Genomic DNA, 19,940 nt, shown 5'->3' with positions numbered 1-19,940 from the left:
CCACCAAGAAACTGGGAGCGGTGCTAGTGCTTTGCCATTCACCAGGAGGAACTCGCTTGGAGCAGAGGAGCTGCTCCCCTGGATCCACAGGAATCCAAGAAAGCCCTGAGAGGACTGGGACCGTCAGAAACCCGATGCCCAACATCATCACTTCACCTGACCCGCCTAGTCCGTGCTGAAGTGGACCAACGGTGTCAGTGTGGTCCACAGGTCCTTCAGAAAAGAAGCCCACCCTATTCTGCCTAATGTGGATTTCCCAACAGCTTCTGCAGACTGTTTCTGCAGACCCCCTGCAACCACAAGTGACCAGGAGACCCGACACCCTAGGACACCTCAGCACCTGTATGCCCCAGTCCCAGGAAAAGAGAACCAAGGATGTCCCCACATCTCCCCACTTCGTGAGACCTGAGCCACTTGTTGGCTTGGTTTGACTGGACCTCCAGTCCATGCCTGCAGAGTGTTTCTGCCTGCCCCCTCTGCAACCGTGAGGAACTCTTGATCTGGAACCAACGCCAGAGGACACCCCTGCACCCACACCCTACTGCCCGAGGAGGAGTGGATAGACTGTGTCCCCACGTGGTTGAGGACCTCAAGGGTCTATCCCCCCTGTGGGTTCCCCTGGACTGTCCTTCTCGTCCATCCCTGCAGCAACTTTGTAACCAGACTGATCCCAATGGACTTGAATGGACACCCAATGCCTTAACACACCTCTGCACCCAGATGCACCAGAGCTCCCCAAGGTGATCTGTTGGACCTAGTCCCAAACTCACCTAAAGTCCAGGAGCTTAGTCGCATAAGTCATTGTACTCTATCTTGTTTCCTCCATAGGATTGCATGGCAGCTTCCTGAAAAATGCAGTGTCTACTTTTAAAAACTCTAAAAATTCATACCTCGAAAACTACTCACCTGGCTTCGGTGATGTTGGTGTCAATGTTTATATAAAAGTATGTGTTATTTTTAGAAATTGGTGTTGGATTTTTTTATTGAGTATGTGTCTCACTTACTGCATGAGTGTGTGCCTTCCATGCTTAGCACTATCTTCTGATATGCCCAACTGCTGGACCACACTCCTCAAAAGGACAGCTTTTGGGATGTCATTTGTGCCTCTGTGATAGCTTTCAGGATTGCTTAGACCCTTTGCACAGTGTACCTCATTTTGGTCCACTGTATAAAGAGCCAGCTCCTACAATGTATTTATATTTGCTTAAAAAATCACAAATCTGAAAAGTGTCCATTTCACAATAGTTGAAAGATTATCAAACTAAATCTGGCGGGAGTGGTTGATTTGAATGGTACTGTCAAACACGGAGAATGCAGCCATTTTCACACTTCAGCTTTAAATTTCCATTCTTGATGAGGTTGTAGTGGTTGCCATCTTCCATATCAGGGCTCAAACCAAATGCAAACAGCATGTACCCACGCCCATGACCTTCTCTTGACACAACTCCAGAGTCCTGTGGGTGTTTTCCTGTTATTGAAATCAATCCTAAATATTACCTAACAAAATTATTGTGTTCAAAGCTGGGTGTGTATGTTTTTGCAGGAATCACAGTGCCCTCGTGGAAGAGTGCTGTCATAGTTTTTGAAATTGAAAGGGTTTGCGATGCACAGACCGCAAAAGCTGTGCTATCAACAAACCCTTTGATAATGAGTTCCGATAGTTGTCCCAAAAAACATTTTCAACTATGTAGTTGACATTTGATAGCTGTAAAGTTCTGAGTGTGCTAATCTGACATCGGGTGACACTTTCACTCTCTTTACAAATAAGCTAGTGGCCAGTATAACAAGTTTCTACCAATCCACATCACCTCTCATGAGACAGAACAAGACTTTATTGTGAGTAAGTTTGATTTTAAGATCAATACCATTGATGGGCAGCTTATCTTGGAAAAAGAGATTGGAATGTAGAAGATGGAGAAGGTCAAAATTGTTTACTTTCGAATGTGAACCTAGCTCTCTTTACAAAACATTTTTTGGGCCCGTCCAGCTCCTTTTCTTCACAATTTGCATAAGTGTCCTTGCAGAAGAGTCCAGCTGATATATGGGTGTCCAGGGTGTCGCTGCTGTAACTGAGAACACTCTCAATGGAGGCTCTGGTGTACATGTTATCGCTTTGCAGAATGAGACAATCGCCAAGGGTAATGACTATTTCTTTAAATATGGTTGCTATGGGGTAAGCGATCATCACCCCTTTAGCATCAGGGTCTATGTTTGCACTGTTCACTTTTGTCATTTTACAGGCCAGATGTAGTAGAGTATTGTTGAGGTCCAGATACATGTCAGTAGACCATGACAGAAAAAACTCTATTGGAGTGAGCAGAGTTAAAGTGGCTAGAAGCGAGAGTTCCATGAAAAAAGCTACTTTCGATGCTGGTCTGTGTTGGCTTGAGAGAAAATAGGTCTCATTCAGATTTGGTGCATTCTCCGGAGGCACAATGCACGGAGAACATGGTTGTTATTGTTGAGTTTAAAAAATATATATTTACTTAGGCTGTTGTTTTCTTGTTCTTTGACAATCTCTTCCGGCTTGTGGACCTTCTTTTGTGAGAGACTTCTGAAGCACGTCTCCTTTTTTTATAGTGTTTATTCATTCGCTCTGCTCTCGCCAACATCACAGACCCTACCACATCCTGGGCAATGTTTGGAGCCGCTGGTTTAATGTGGGGTTTTGCAATTTCAAAACCACTTTAAAAAAAAAGACATAGCTTTTCTAAAGAAGCAACGAAAAAAATCTCCTGTCTCTGCCCCGTACATAATCGGGGTACCTTAAAAGAATGGGGTCTGCTATAACCGGCCTGTTGTCCATAATAGTCCCTGTGAAGAACAGGGTTGCCATATGTTTTCAAGAAAACCATGACAACTTCTTTAATATTTGCTGTCTCGTTGCGGCCATAAATGAAGCTTGACAATTACTTTCCCATATTTAAAGGACACTGGTTGAGATCGGTCATTGAATATCATGATGAAGATAATGTCAAAGTGTTTTTTAAAAATTGGTAAGTAGTTGGGCTGGATATATTGAATATTCACCAGCGTGCTGTTTTCACCCTTCACCCATACCCACCTTAAGAAGTGGGAATAACTATCTCCCACCCTCTGAGACTCTATAATATCGGCATATAGGAAGTGCATGTAGAACCCTCCTTTAATATCAGGACACATAGAGTCCGGTTTCACCATGCTTTTTATATGTTGTACAGTCCCTAAAACCCTGCTTAATTTACCTGTGCAGATACATTCTGCGTAGAGTCTGGGTGATCTAATAAATACCTTCCTTCTGACATTATATAAATATAACTGAATATTGGAATATGCTTCAATGCTGGCTAGGGATTTGTTGATGCCTTGACCAATGGAGCGACTGAGGGGTAATATCTAAGAGTAAACCCTGCATGGAGATGCATTAACTTGTGGTCATACGTTATAGTAAACTTGGCCTTTGCCCCTGTAAATGTATTCCTTGTTCTGGGGTATTGAATTCCATTTAGAGCTGCCTCCCAGTTACCTTTTAGGTCCACCGATTTTGATAGTTTCATGGTAAAATTTGATTGTCAGGTAACATGTCTTTCAAGGTATTAGAAGGTAAGATGATATAAAACGATTTAGTCTCCATATTTTGTTTCTTGTGCAGAGAGCTCTATACTCACGTGGTCTTAAGACAGGTAGCCAGCACCCAACTGTTAAATTTTTTGGTCCAACCCCAGCATTTGACTAAGGCTTGCTTCTTAGCCCTTCTACCTTTCCATTTCAGAACTTTTTCTACACTGTAGACCGGCTGCAGCACACATAGAAAGAGGAAAAAGCGGGGATAAATAAAGATATTTATCCCAGTTGCGCCAGTCTTATGACACTCCTGATGTGGTGTAGGGATCTGACGCATTCCCCGACTTGTAAATCTAGGAATGCACCAGATTCCCTCCAGTTCCATGGGTGTTGCATGGGAACACCCCAAGCAACACCTATGGAATGCCTCTCTCATGCAGTGTTATGCATGAAAGGGGTCCATATTTACAAGGCCATGAAGAGCCTCGCAAGGTGACTTTGTGTGGCCTTGCAAATACGGGCTGGCACACTGACCCCCCCGGAGTGTAAAATAAAGTTACACTCTGGTGGTGCAGTGTGCCGCTAGTGCCTCGTAAATGAGGCCCCTAATGTCCTCGAAGGATAGGGCTGGGGCTTCCTTTTAAAATCAATAATATTATGGATACAGGTGCATTTCTTATGCGGTTCTCTGCTTTCACTTGTGGACCTTCCAGTCTGTTTTGAACAGCATAAGCAGTAAAATTTAACAGAATTAACAGACAGCGCCGTACCCTTTACCCCTGCTCTTTTTGATGAGGCTTTCTGCAGTTCAAAAAAGCAAGAAAGACAAAATCAGTTAATGTTAAATAGGTCTGCAGACAGTACAAAAATGCAAAGTAAATATCTTTTACTCATTTCAGAGCACAATGCTTGTTCAAAAACACCTCCTAACTCTTGAAAGTTATTCAGATACATCAACGCATAACCACCTTCGGAGCTAACCCCCAGGTGTCGCACAATGACACTGTCAGAAGACAACCAGGAGCGAGACCCCATATCTTCATACGCTGGTGAGTTAGGATCTGTTATAGATCCTTCTGCTCTATCCATCTCAGCTTTGAGCAGATGCCTCATTATTGGAGGCCACACTGCTGTTGGATCCCTTTATAAGGGAAATCAGCTGCAGCAATTCATTGGAACTAAGATCTGCAAACTTCGGGCAAAACGCCTGGTTAAAACCTGTGATGTCATGACCTGTGTCTTTAGAACTGCTCTGCGGCAATACCTAGGCCAGCGGCATAGGTGACACGCTGCGTTAATATTAATCAGTGATGTTCACACCATTTGTATCAGTCGTCTTCTTGGCAATGTAGTTGTACCGCTTCATAATGGCCACAGGATCTCTTCCCAGGAGGAGCGCAGGGGTCTAGCGGCCTCTGCGTAGTTGGCTCCTTGTATTTCCTAAACAAAAAGGGTCCGTACTCCTCTACATGACAACCTAGCCACATGATGTTCAGGGGGTCGGTGTCGCAACATGCCCGAGCATGTTGCAGCCCCCCTGAGCAGGGGTGCAAAAAGCCCACCCATGTTTAGACACCAAAATAGGGCAGTAGCCTCTACATCACATCCTAATCACATGGTCTTCAGGCTTCGGGGGTCAGCTGACTATGGGGATATCACAACCAGGGTCACATGCTCATCTGGGTTAGGGTTAACTTGTGACATCACCGCCTTCACATGATCAGTCTTCTGACTAAGGGGATGTCACACACCAGCAGCCATGTAACCGGTCATCTGACTAAGGGGATGTCACACCTCATGTGGCCACCCCACAGGTCACGTGACTAAGGTGACTAAGGTGACCCACACCATCATGTGACCCGGTTGTGACATCACATCTGGGGCTGGCCCCCAGAGTCTCAGGAGTCCCAGCCTTGAAAGTGACATCACCTGGTTGAATACCACGACTTCCATATTTGCCAAAGGGAAGGACTGCAGGAATTTCCATCCACTCTTGAAATTAACCTGTTGGTAATAAGCTTTCTTAATTAGAACTAAACTGATTGTGGGATTTGAGCTGGTTCTCTATAGGTCTCTGAAAACCCCAACCCCTTCAGGGTGCGGTATATATATCTAAAACATTGAATACTTTCAGCGTGGTCCAAGGCTAAGCAATCCTTAAGGATAAATCTGGAAAATTCCAATTCAGATGTTAGCCAAATATTTATCCATAAAAGCAAGGGGGGCAAATGCACACAGTCCTCCAAATATTTTATACCAAGCTCAGAGTGGCAAAAAAAGTTGAGAATCCCTGAGCAACCATTAGGAGTCTGCGAAGAAAACCATTTTCTATAGTTTGTAGTCTGGTACAGTTCACATACCCCCCACACTCCAGCAGTGTATGTAACAATAGACAGGCATTTAGACTTAAAAAGGGTTATCAATTTTTTAACAGGTCTATGGCTCAATTTGCGTGCAAGGCGGAAACTTACTTCTGGTGCTCTATTAGTTTATTGCCTCCTTAGCACCATCAATGGATCCCAGTTTAGATGTGAATTAAAAAGGAGACCAAAATAGCAGATATTAGACACCTTCTCTGCTGTGTTTCCCTGGATATAGAAGTTCTTAGACTTAGGGGGTCATTCTGACCCTGGCGGCCGGTGACCGCCAGGGTCACCGACCACGGGAGCACCGCCAACAGGCTGGCGGTGCTCCCTTGAGCATTCTGACTGCGGCGGTTCAGCCGCAGTCAGAAACGGAAAGTCGGCGGTCTCCCGCCGACTTTCCGCTACTCGGGGGAATCCTCCATGGCGGCGGAGCGCGCTCCGCCGCCATGGGGATTCTGACACCCCCTACCGCCATCCTGTTCCTGGCGGGTCTCCCGCCAGGAACAGGATGGCGGTAGGGGGTGCCGCGGGGCCCCTGCAGTGCCCATGCCAATGGCATGGGCACTGCAGGGGCCCCCGTAAGAGGGCCCCACTTAGTATTTCAGTGTCTGCTTTGCAGACACTGAAATACGCGACGGGTGCACCCGTCGCACCTTCCCACTCCGCCGGCTCAATTCTGAGCCGGTGTCCTTGTGGGAAGGTTGATTTGCCCTGGGCTGGTGGGCGGCCTTTTGGCGGCCGCCCGCCAGCCCAGGGCAAATCCCAAAATACCCTCAGCGGTCTTGCGACCGCGGAGCGGTATTTTGGAAGGGGAACATTGGCGGGCGGCCAATGTTAGAATGACCCCCTTATCCTTTTTTGGCCCACATATTATGACGAAGAATTTACAATGATTTATTTACAGATCTAGGGAAGACATAAGATCAAGAAAGGCATTCAGGGCTTTCTGCAAACTACTTGATGTTCTTGCGGGAATAACAGTATCATCTGCATAAAGCAGCATAGGAATGGAAAGAGTGCCCACTCTCGAGAAACCCAGCTTCTCTTGCAATAAGTGGACTTCTAAATCATTTATAAATATAAGAAACAAAAAAGAGGCTAGAACATATCCCTCACGGACACCCTCAGTTGACACTATAAGGATGGTATACTCTCCCCTGGACCATATCGGATCTTAACCAAGGTGTCCCAATGCAGTCTCCAGAGGAGAGTGATCAAAGGTTCCTCCACCTTCATGTTTTCCATGACCCAGAGTCTGACACGGTTAACAGTGTCGAAAGCACATGACAAGTCCAGGAAGGTTAAAGCCCTTCATGGATTTGGTGTATTTTCTGATAATAAGGAATAAATTAGGACATTGCTCAACTGTGCCCAGTCCCTGTCGCTAGCCAAAGACCTCTAAGAGAATAATATTTGAGGTAGCCCACTCTTCAAGGCGAGCTGAAAGAACCCTCCCCAATATCTTCACCGTGGAGTTTATCAGGGAGATCGGACTATAAAATGCAGGATCAGCTCTATCTCCCTTTTTAAAAATCGGGACCATGGTGCATTCTTTCAAGGATGAAGGCAGTGGGCCAATAACGGTAGCTCTAAAACTGTTGGTAGGTAATGGAGCCCAGAGGTCTGAGTTTTCTTTAAACAGATCCGCTGGGACTCCATCTGGGCCTGCATTTACCGTGCCTGATAGCATCCTGGACTTCCTTAACTGAAATAGACTGGTTTAACTGAACAACCCTTTTCCTTTCTTGTTCCGTAATCCACTCCTCTTCTTGTGGGGCCATTGCTTTATTAAAAGGGTTAAAAACACAAGAACAATGTGTAACCATGACATTTCAGAAATTAAATAATCTATATTAGAGTGAGAGCCCTCTCTAAACGTCGGTCAATTAATAACTCGCAGCCAACAAGTCCTCCTATGCTTCATTTCTAAGCTGACAGCAATTGTGCCCTTTGAGGCCTTACAGGCAGCAACAATTGCTTCCCTATTTTGGGGTAGCCTTTAGGGCTGTTTTCAGTTGCCTTTTGAACAAGCAATATCAAACCACCTAGAGGTGGAAGAAATGGGTGCATGATATGGTGCTGTCAAAGCAAGGGAGCTAACAGAGCATAGGCTTTCAAAATCCTGGTCTAAACACTCCAGGGGAGCCTCATCAGTTAAGTATCTATTAACTAACTGATAGTTTCGGATTTTTTTTTTCCCTCAAACATTTTGTGGTCAGCTTGCTCCCATTTTATTCTACATCCTTTGTTACTATCAAAGATAATGGGGGAGGATGTTAGTTTGGAGTCAACTGGAGTATATTCCAAATCAAATTAGGCTGCTAGGGGATTATGATCGCTGGCGAAGTGTTGGATTACTTCAACTTCAGCTACTGACTGTAATCATTGATAATTAACCTAAAATCTATCGTACTGGGATTGGTTCCTCCTTTAAAGGTTGGGAGGTGTAGGGGGGTGCCTTTACAGAGTCAGTTAAAAAAAACTAACTCATTCGTGATTACAATATTATTCAGAACCTCTCCATATGGGGAATGTTTGAAGTGTGGTAACTCATCGCCCTCCTTATTTTCTGTGCCACATACCATTGAGTCATTAAATCGACATTTCCTACAATTAAAATCCCCTACCAATATGATACGGGGGTGGTCAACATTGCTTGCCTTTACAATCTCATGGCCCAGTATTTCTACCACCTTAGTGTTTTGATGGTCCAAAGAAATTATAGTAAAAATTCATAATTAACATATTCATGTTGCCCAACAACAGTTGAAACCAAGGGGAGGATCCAATACCTTTACTTTAACCTTGTTACATTTAACCGAAATTCCAACAGTCAGTCCCTCTATCGCTCTCCCCGAAACAGTGGGCAAAGCAGGGTTACTGTAAGAGAGGAAATCATTTACAATGAAATCCTGCTGTGACCGAGTTTCCTGCAAACACATCATGTCGAAGTTAGTAACAATCCCAACTTGTCCTCAATAATTTTGAACGAATACCAGCGATATGCCAGGATAATATGGAGAAATTGTGCCCGGAACCGACTTTATCAGGTTGGATGACCATCTTTAGAACTTGCTCTCCTGTGTCACCTACGTCAGCCACCCTTACACTAGGAGAAGTGGCGGCTATGTTTTTTGGTGAGGCGTTAAAATGACTGCTTATCTGTGGGTGTCAGTCATTCTCTTGAAGAGAATTTAGCACCGAGAAACGATTATTAAGTCTCAATGGACATGGATGTGTCAGGGCCATCAAATGGAGATGCTCCTCCAAATTCGCTATTTGCCTTGAATGTGGCCCCTGCACAAGCCTATACAAATAGCATAAAGGCAAAGTTCTAACACGGGAGGGGAAGTGCACCAGGTGGTTTAATAATGAAAGTCAATTCCTCACCACCCAAAGAGATCTGAAATTAATTACGACACAGCCCCCAACCAAATCTTTTGGAACATAACCTATTCCTGACACTCTTCTTACTGTTAATATGTCATATGAGAGATCATTCTCAACCAATTCATAGTTTTATGTTTTAAGCCCACCTCTGTTTCTTTTTTCCCTGTAACAATGGACTTAGAGGAAGTCGGGGTCTCTTTTGGAGAACCCAGTCCTAGAGCACATCCCTGTTTTTTTTTTTTTACTTTGCTGTTTTACATGGAATAAACTTGGCCCCCAGGGATTCGAGCACTTTACTTGAGTAGTAGTTGCATTACACAAAGTCAGTTTCATTTGGCACGAGGAGGTTAGGGTATGTGCCTTAAATCACATGATGTTGAGCCAAAGCCATAACTCGAACCTGATTCCCCAGTCCCAAAGTCTGCAACTCTAGCTGTAACACCACTTCCTCTCCTTCACTGTGTGAATTAAGAGTTAAAGGGTCAGCCAATACTTTGCTGCTAGATTGCGGGTGTTTAGAGGCCATACTTAGTCCAGAATTATGCCCTCATCCCTGCAACATTCTAGGGTAGCTATCACATGCTTTCAATGGGATGCTAAGATTTATCCTACAACTCAAATGACGTTTGCGGTGATGGCACAAACATCATATTATAAGGTAGGAGGCTACTCTGATTGCCCAACTGGTGGTCCTGGAAACCGACGCTCCATCTTTCCACCAGTGGGCCTTTAATAAGGAATCCAATCAATAAAGATTGGTTACATGAAGCACCTTTTACACAGGAACTAGAAATAGCATAAACATCGGTACTTAGACGCAAAAAGAGCAAGAAACAGAAGAGAAGAGGAAAAAAGAGAGAAGATTTCTACTAACCACTAACATCTTGGTAATGGGAGAGTGTACAACCAAACCATATTTCGGAAAGAACATGAGAAAGATCCACCTCTACAGTCTGCTATATCTAGAGCCAGGTATTCATTATATACTACTCCATTTCCTAGCTCCCACTAATGTCTGATGGAAAATGGTCTATATTCAACTCGCCTATAGCCATCTATCTTCTGGACATGACTAAGCTGATCAAACTAAGCACAATGTATTGCAACTATTCTTTTGGCCAGGAATATATGCAGAAACAGCACATTATTGTCAGCAATGTGCAGTCTACTGAAGAATTGTCTGGCTGTTGTTGGTCAGCTATCCTATGCGCTACATAGAAACATTTCTGGTACTAATAGGAATAAAAGCTAGCTGATGCTTTACTTTCCTATTTTTCCAGAGTATGCAGATTTCAAATGGAATATTAAGGAATCAAGAGAAAAAAATAATTTCATGCTTATTGACACAACCTTGTCAGCCATTACACATCAAACAAATTAAAACATTCTGACCTGGAGGTTTTCAACCAATATTCCAAATTGGGAACCTTCGAATATGTATTTAGTACCTCCAGACCCGGTATAAACAAGGAGCATATTTAGCGTTGATATCACGTGATAAGCTTTAAAGTCTGTTGAGTAACTGAGGGTTGCTATTGCACATGCATGATGCAATAAGGGACATTTTATGTAGGCATTGCAGAAATCCACATATACTTTATTTGCATTATGCCCAGAAAAGGGAAACTGTCTAATACATTAGTCTGTTACCAGAAGGCATTCTCCTTCAATATTAACAAAAATACGTTCTTCCAAATATATTCAATTCAAGTACATTAGTACAGTATGGGCATTTCACTCTATAATGGGATAAAGATAATATTTATAAATTGTTAGGTAGTATTTATACACACACACACATCTGCATACATACATATACATATGTATATGGCATCTGAATGCAATGCATGACAAAAAATTATATGGAATTCACTGGAAAAAAACACACATTCAAAGGTCAGTAATGGTTCGGTAAGCACAAAACCGGAAAAGTCCTTCACCTCACCAGTTAAGGCGTGTAAAGCATAATGTACACCATAACTCACGCCTGCCATATTTTGCCCTTTGTAGATAGCCTTTTTTTTTTACATTCCATTGGTTAATGGATATAATGAGCATTGTGGTGGGCACGAGTTATGATTGATGTGAACTGTGCATTGCACACCATAAATGGTGAATTTCATGGCTTTTTCTGTTTTGTGTTTTTGGAACCGTAGCTGATCCTTAAGTTAATTTTATCTTTTCAGTGAATTTCATGGGTTTATTGTAATGTAGCACATTCATCTTCCTTATACACACACACCCAGATCTGTATAGAACCTTCCTTCAGCCACTGCCCTTAACTTCGGCTGTGCACAGTGCAGCTTAGCTGCAGGGCTTATCTGGCCTTACACTGAGCTTATGTTTATAACTGCCAAATATTTCAATCAATCAATCAATCAATCAAGCTATTTGTAAAGCGTACTACGTACCCGTTAAGGTTTCAAGGCGCTGGGGGGGGGGTTGGTGCTGCTACTGGTCGAAGAGCCAAGTCTTAAGTAGTCTCCTGAAGGTGAGTAGGTCCTGGGTCTGTCGCAGGACGGTCGGGAGGGTGTTCCAGGTCTTGGCGGCGAGGTAGGAGAAGGATCTGCCACCGGAGGTCTTACGCTGAAAGCTGGGGACGATGGCTAGGGCGAGGTTGGCGGAGCGGAATTGGTGGGTGGGGGCGTAGAAGTTGAGTCTGTTGTTCAGGTAGGCTGGTCCGGCGTTGTAGAGTGCCTTGTGAGCGTGGGTGAGGAGTTTGAAGGTGATCCTCTTGCCCACGGGGAGCCAGTGGAAGTCTCTCAGGTGGTGGGAGATGTGGCAGCGGCGGGGTACGTCGAGGGCCAGTCGAGCGGAGGCGTTTTGGATGCGTTGGAGGCGTTGTATGTCTTTGTCTGGGATGCCTGTGTAGAGTGCGTTGCCGTAGTCTAGCCTGCTGCTGACGAGGGCCTGGGTCACCGTTCTTCTGGTTTCCGTCGGTATCCATTTGTAGATTCTGCGGAGCATGCGGAGGGTGTTGTAGCAGGAGGAGGAAACTGCGTTGACCTGCTTGGACATGGAGAGGGAGGAGTCGAGGATGAAACCCAGGTAGCGTGCGTGGTCGGCAGGTGTTGGTGGGGGACCCAGTGAGGTGGGCCACCAGGAGTCGTCCCAGGTGGAGGGGGTGCGTCCGAGGATGAGGACCTCCGTTTTGTCAGAGTTCAGCTTCAGGCGGCTGCTTCTCTTCCACTCGGCGATGGACTTCATTCCCTCGTGGAGGTTGGCTTTGGCGGTGCTCGGGTCTTTAGTGAGGGAGAGGATGAGCTGGGTGTCGTCGGCGTAGGAGAGAATGTTGAGGTTGTGCCGACGGGCCAGTTGTGCGAGGGGGGCCATGTAGATGTTGAACAGCGTCAGGCTCAGTGAGGAGCCTTGGGGGACGCCGCAGATGATGTTGGTGGCTTCGGAGCGGAAGGGTGGGAGGCGGACTCTCTGGGTTCTGCCGGAGAGAAATGAGGAGATCTAGTTGAGGGCTTTTTCATGTATTCCGGCTTAGTGGAGGCGTGTTTTCAGGGTGCGATGGCAGACCGTGTCAAAGGCAGCGGATAGGTCCAGGAGGATGAGGGCTGATGTTTCGCCGTTGTCCATTTGCTGCCTAATGTCGTCTGTGGTGGCGAGGAGGGCAGTCTCGGTGCTGTGGTTACGTCTGAAACCGGACTGGGAGGGGTCCAGGATGGAGTTGTCCTCGAGGTGGTGGGTAAGCTGAGCGTTTACGATCTTCTCGGTGACCTTCACTGGGAAGGGGAGCAGGGAGATCGGTCGGAAGTTTTTAAGGCCGTTGGGGTCTGCTTTGGGCTTCTTGAGGAGGGCGTGGATTTTGGCGTGATTCCAGCTTTCCGGGAATGTCGCGGTTTCGAAGGATAAGTTTATGACTTTTCTGAGTTGTGGGGCGATGGTAGAGTCGGCTTTGTTGTAAATGTGGTGGGGGCATGGGTCTGATGGAGATCCTGAGTGGATGGTATTCATGATCTTGCGTGTTTCTGTGTCGTCTACGTGTGTCCAGGCGATCAAGCGGTTGGAGCAGGTGGAGTTTTCAGGGGTGGGGTCCGACGTGGGTGTGGTGTTGAGGCTGTTGTGGATGTCAGCGATATTCTGATAGAAAAAGGTGGACAAGGCGTTGCAGAGTTCTTGGGATGGTGGGATGTCGTTGACGTTGGCGCTGGGGTTGGAGAGCTCTTTCACGATGCTGAAGAGCTCTTTGCTGTCGTGTGAGTTGGTGTTCAGGCGTTCTGTGAAGTGGGATCGTTTGGCGAGTCTGATTAGCTGGTGGTGCTTGCGGGTGGCATCCTTGTGGGCTGTGAGGCTGTCGGGTGTGTGTTCGAGGAACCATTTCTTCTTTAGTTTCTGGCAGACGCGTTTGGAGGTGAGGAGTTCGTCAGTAAACCAGGCGGCTTTTTTCCTTTCTTGGTTTTTGGTGGGTCTCTTGAGTGGTGCGAGGGTGTCGGCGCAGTCGTTGTTCCACCATTGTAGGTTGAGTGTGGCGGTGTCTAGGTCCAGCGGCGGCGAGGTGGTTGTTGGGTGTGGTGGTGCTCGACATGTTTCTTGAATGTAAAGTGGATGCAGTGGTTGTCGGTCCAGTAGAGTTCGGTGGTGTGGTTGAAGGTGACGTGGGTGCTTGCGGAGAAGATTGGGTCAAGCGTGTGGCCGGCGATGTGGGTGGGTGTGTTGACGAGTTGTCTGAGGCCGAGGTTGGAGAGGTTGTCAATCAGGGATGTGGTGTTGGCGTCATTGTTGTTCTCCAAGTGGAAATTAAGGTCTCCCAGGAGGATGTAGTCTGTAGAGGGGAGCGCGTGGGTGCTGGTGAGGTCGACAATGGAGTCACTGAAGGGTGCTCTTGGTCCTGGGGGTCTGTAGATGAGCGTTCCTCTGTGAGTGGTGTTGGGGTCAGTGTTGATTCGGAAGTGCAGGTGTTCGGCAGTCTTGAGGGTGTCGTCCGTCATGCAGATTCATCAAACAGTGCCAAGGTTATTAGTGAATTAAACCTTTATCACCCATATTTATCTTTGACCTTTCCTTGTCAGATCTGCTCAAACTTTGGTATAACCTGCAAAAAGCTAAACCTTACTAACATCTGCTACATTTTATATTGATCAAACATTACCAAATTTATCAGAAAATGAACACTTCTTTGACTCATCCTTGACCTTAATGAAATTGAAAAAAGAAAGAGGCGGTAAACATGCCAAGTCTCTGCCAAATATTGTGAAGATCCATCAAATTTAGCCAACTTTATTAGTAAATCAAAAGTATTTTGATGACGCCCCCCACCTTTTAATTCCGCCTTGTTTGGATCTGTATAAAACCTAATATACCTACATTGGGTGTAACTTTCTAGTAGAGTGGCACATTTGATGTAGAGTCATCAAAACAACACTAAAGTTATAAACAAATAAAAATGTTATTAATCCCACTTAACTTTGCCCTCCTTGAGTGATTGGCACAAACCTTGACATATCAACAGAAAAAAACAATCCGTCCAAGCTTCTGCCTATTTTTGTGCAGATTTGTTACACAGAGCCAATGTTAATCCAGTGGCCGAAGTAGATGGGATCAGAGCGGCACGACGTGGCCATATGTTTTTAATTTACGGAAAAACGTTCCTATACTTTTTATGAAAAAACAACGATCCCAGGACGGTATATTTCAATAGTGCAGATGCCTCAACTGAAGTTTTATTAAGGGAGTCTCCTGCGCTGTGAAACCGAGGAAGTGGCAGACAGCTTAACAATAAACAGGCCTTCTTCTTGCCAGGGTGCCTGTTTGCCTAAAAGAAATGCAAATGTGCACAACTGGTTAATCTGCAAATGTAAAGGCACAACTGGTTAATCTGCAAATGTAAAGGCGTCTTGGGAGCCCCCCTTCCCCCCCACCGGCCGTATAATGTTTTCCCCGCTGGTCCGCCCGCCGGCCCAGCGGGGAAAAGGGATGTAACATTGACAGCGGCTCCAAATGGAGCCACCGCCAATGTTGGTGTGCGGCAGGTGCAGCAACACCTGTCGCAGAGATCACTGCCCGTAAATAGGGCAGTGACCTGCGCAATGGGGCACTGCACGGGGGCCCGGAGCACCCCTTCTGCCAGCCTTTCTCTGGCGCGGGAACCCGCCAGGGAAAGGCTGGTGCAAAAAGGATAATTATCCGAGGGGCAGCGCTGCCCTGTCGGAAAATGATTCCCTCCACCGTGAGGCTGCCTGTCGGTGGAGGAGGGCCGCCATAGGCGGCCCTCTCTGTGTCCATAATATGGCGGTTCAGACCACCATGCCAGTGGTGGTCTTTGCCCCCACCACCGGCATGGCGGTCTGAACCGCTGGGATTCATAATGACCCCCTTATTCTTTTCCAGTGGTAGTGCAAGGAAGTTACCCGCTTAGCTGTGAAGTGGGTGCTTTTCAGGGCAGTTATTTAAAAGTAAATCATTATGTGTAGTCTAGGTATTACTAAAATCTATATTTGGAAGCACCATTTTATCTGAAACCTTTTTGCAGATTTGGTAGCAGTATATCTTATACTGTGCGCAATGCAAGTTTACCATAATGAGTTACATGTTTTCAGTGCTTTCTGTCACAGGTTGGGCCCTCATAAAACTAACAATACACAAGCCACTATTCTACACTGCACCAAGCAAGATTTTATTCTGTGGCTTTCTAGATACACACAGATCTCTGCAGTGCATTAACTAATAGAGGTTTCTTAATGTACAAGAGTGTGCTTGCCACTGATTAACTTAACTTTTTTAAATGTTGAGCTGTGAGTTATTTTATATGAAGCTACCTAAAGGTGAAAGACCAAAATCAAACTCCAGAATATTTTGTCTTTTTAAGTACACTTTTGACCCCACCCACACATTCAATTACCCTGCCGCATTGCATGCAGCATCACAGTTCCCATACTTTTTTTTAATGCACTTTGACCGCTGTGTTAATCATATACTTTTTTGCTCCCTTTTAACTGCTCCACACACCCATGATGGAAGTGTGGCGAGTACCTGCCCTCTATCCCACTAAACAGGGAGAGCATGCAAACCATGCAATGTGGGTGTTGGCACCCCATGGAGAGTCGGGTGCCAGGTCTGGCTTTGCAGCTGGGGTTTGCTGCTCACAGATGGCTGGACACAGGGCCTTGAGGCCAGGCACTGCCGTCAGCTCCACTGTGCATCCATGAAGTTTTAGATGCAGGACATTTTTGGATGTGGTATGATGAAAAACATTCACAGGAACAAAATCAAAGGTTCAAGTGATGTTAGTTTTATCTTTAGCTATAACACCTCAATTTAAGTTTAACAAAACCACAGAATTTCACTTAACAATTGCAAATTAAGTACATTTATGGTTAGGAATTAAAACTGAAACCTTCTGAAATTCCGTAATTATGCCTAGAAGCACAATGCATAACTCACACAACAGCCACGCAAACCATATATTTCATAATGAATGTAATACGTTTGACCTCAGACAATTTATACCAATAAATACCATTGTCTTAAAGCAAATGTACTTAAGCAACTACACATAATGAAGCAAATTAATGATTCTAAATGAAGTCATGTCAAAGCAGTGATGGAAATGTAAGATGAGTTACAATATTTGTAATTGCATCTGTTTTATTATGGATGAAGTCATGAAAATTGGATTTGCTGTGTGAGTTATGTCTCCAGATCACCAGACCCCCTTACATATTGGACCAAATTACACAGATATAGTTACTCATCATGTATCCCCTACCCTCTCTACATATATATATATATATATATATATATATATATATATATATATATATATATATATATATATATATCCTAGTGGCGGTCATCAATAAGTAGCTATAGTTAGACCTAGATTCCATAGAAAAAGCTTTTTTTGTCTTGCCTATATCTTTGGCGCCATTTGACGAACCTTCATGAAATTTTCCAAAAATAGTGTGCTGAGAATCTTGTTGGCATGGGATGTTTTGGGGTGATCCGTCAAGTGGAGGCTGAGATAAAGAGTCGGTCAAAAAAAGTGCGTTTCCCATTTCAATTACCACAGGGATTTTAGAAACGACTACAGCCCGAACTGCTGGACGAAATTACACCACATTTCGAAGAAAGGTAGCTCATTTGTTAATTGTCGTAAATCCGTTAGTTTTCGAAATATTAAAAGAAAAACAAATTTGTGTATCTGGTGGCGTGAACGCTTCATGAATACTCCTGATCTCGTGACAAGATCTAATTTGCTACCAACATTTTGAACCAGGAAGTGTTGGCAGCCAATTCGACACTCAACTTCAGCCAAGTCTAAAAAAAAAAAAAAAAAAAATGAAAGGGGGGCAGGGTACTGATACCCTACCTCTCTACTCTTGGTGCAGGGGTCCCCCCGGTGCCTCTCCAAGGCTTAAAAGTATTATGTTTTTAAATCACAGCAAAAATTACAGCAAATTCACAAATTTCACTGTGATAAAAAAAAAAAGAAAAACAGCAAACCCGGTCTCCTGCGCGTGCTATTTGTTTTGCCTCCGGATGGGGCATATACTGGGGGCTTAGCATAGCCATAGGAGTGGGGTTACAGGGCCCCCTTCTACACCTTATGAAACCCCCAGGCACTGCCACCTCCCCGGGGCAAAACATGATTCATTAATACAACGGGCCCATATGGCCCCCATGCAGCCCCAGGGCCCACCACCTCCTAATCATCTTAGATTAAAGTGGGGCGCCGCGCTGCCCTGCCCCCACTTCCCTGGGGACAGCCGCCTCCTCAGGCAAAACATGTTCTATGAATGCAGGGGGGCATACTGCCCCCCTTCCCACAGCCCCGGGGCCCGCCATCTCCCTGTAGATGAAATAAAATAAAGTAGGGGGTCCCTCATGGACCCCTGACCCAGTGACCTGCTTCCTCCCTGGACCTAATCATCTTAAATGAATTCAGAGGGGCTCACAAATACCACCCAGCCCCGGGGGCCGCCATCTCCTCAACCAAAACATGTTCTATTGATGCAGGGTTCCGTACTACCCCCCCTGCAGCCCAGGGACCGCCACCACCCTGGGGATGAAATAAATTAAAGTAGGGGGTCCATCATGGACCCCTGGCCCCTAGGACCTCCACCTTCCCAGGGCTAAGTATTATAATGGAGGAGGGCCACGCTGACCACCTAATGGAGCCATTTATGTCTTGGGTACCATAGCCCCCAGAGCCGCCTCCTGCTTCTCCTGTGGTGCCAACACTCGGGAGGTAGCTGTTTGTTTTTGCTTGGTAGGAGCTGACACCTCCCACCAAGCAAAAGCAGAGTTTTCATCTGTTTCCCTGCATGCAAAAATATGTGCAGGGAAACAGGTGAAAACATTGCTCCCGCAAGCAGGGTGCTACTTTTTAAAGCAGATCCCTGCTTGCAGGAGCCATGCTAGCTCCTGCAGGATGTGAGGAGCCGGCTAGGACCGTGGGGGCCTTCAGGATCCCCCTGTGGACCTGTCACTCTCTCTGTCTCTCCTCCATCCCATAATGGACAATGGTCTCTCCATACAATAACTTCAAAGTGTCACACTAGCAAGATGTTTATTTCAAACGTTATGGCTATGTTGCGAAAATACTAAAACATAGAGTCACTTCTGGCCCACTGGTAAAGCTATTGGGCTGTGTCTCAGTAGGTTGAAGGTTCAAATCCTGGTATCTAATGCAGTGTGTCCGTTAATTTACTAGTGTTTTGACTGTTTAAACATTTCTAGTGATGGAACATTTACACCTTTTGGCCATTAAAAATCTTTGGGTTGAATGTCATATGTATGTCTAGAAACTGCATAGCAAAGAGTCACCATTGGTCTAGAGGTTAAGGTGTTAGGCCCTCGCCCTGAAGGTTGAAGGTTCTAGTCTAGATAGTGGTTATAGGGCCTTGGCCACTGGGACTTGCCGCAGGCCTGGCCCTGCGCCCAACCTCCACTGTGCATGGCCGAAGGCCCTGCATGGCGTGGGGTTGGGTGGTTATTGGGGCTTGGCCAAAGGGCCTGGACGAATGCCAGGCCCTGCGGCTAATCCCCGTCGTGCATGGCCAAAGGCTGTGCGAAGTGGTGGTTGGATAAATGTATAGTAATTAAAATTAATTACGTAAAAAAAAAGCTTAGAAATTCACTGAAAACAAAACAAATGTTACGGAGACGCTATAGTTAGGTTCTCAGTTTACTCGCCCCAAACCATAGAAATTCAGCAGTTAGAGTTATTTCAAGTAACTATAACTCACACCGTAAGGTAACTATAACTCGCACCCTCACCATTCACCGCTAATTACCCCAGATATTACAGCACTCATGACAACTTATATAAAGCCATCATAAATATAAATGAAACATTAGCAGTCAAATTATTGAAGAAAAAACTGTGCATGATGGGTGCGACTAACTGTGGCACAGTTTGCCGAAGCTCATAATTTTTTTTAAATGAGTGCGTCAGTCAGTTCAGCTGTTGTCTGGAACGTTTCAGGGTAATTCATCATGTTGGAGCAGAGAAAAAGAGGGTGGGGGTCTCAAAATGCATTTTCCCCATGCAAATGCCCATAGGGATTTTGAACAAGACCACAGCCTGAGCCACTGAACGGAATTACACTAAATTTAGAGAAAGCTAGATCTTGGTCCAGAAGAAGCTGTTTTTGTAGACTGTGTAAATCTACTCAGTTGGAGTTATTAAAG

The sequence above is a fragment of the Pleurodeles waltl genome, chromosome 4_2 (assembly GCF_031143425.1).
Source record: "Pleurodeles waltl isolate 20211129_DDA chromosome 4_2, aPleWal1.hap1.20221129, whole genome shotgun sequence".
In the NCBI taxonomy this organism is placed as follows: Eukaryota; Metazoa; Chordata; class Amphibia; order Caudata; family Salamandridae; genus Pleurodeles; species Pleurodeles waltl.
Note: the sequence above shows the minus strand (reverse complement) of the source record.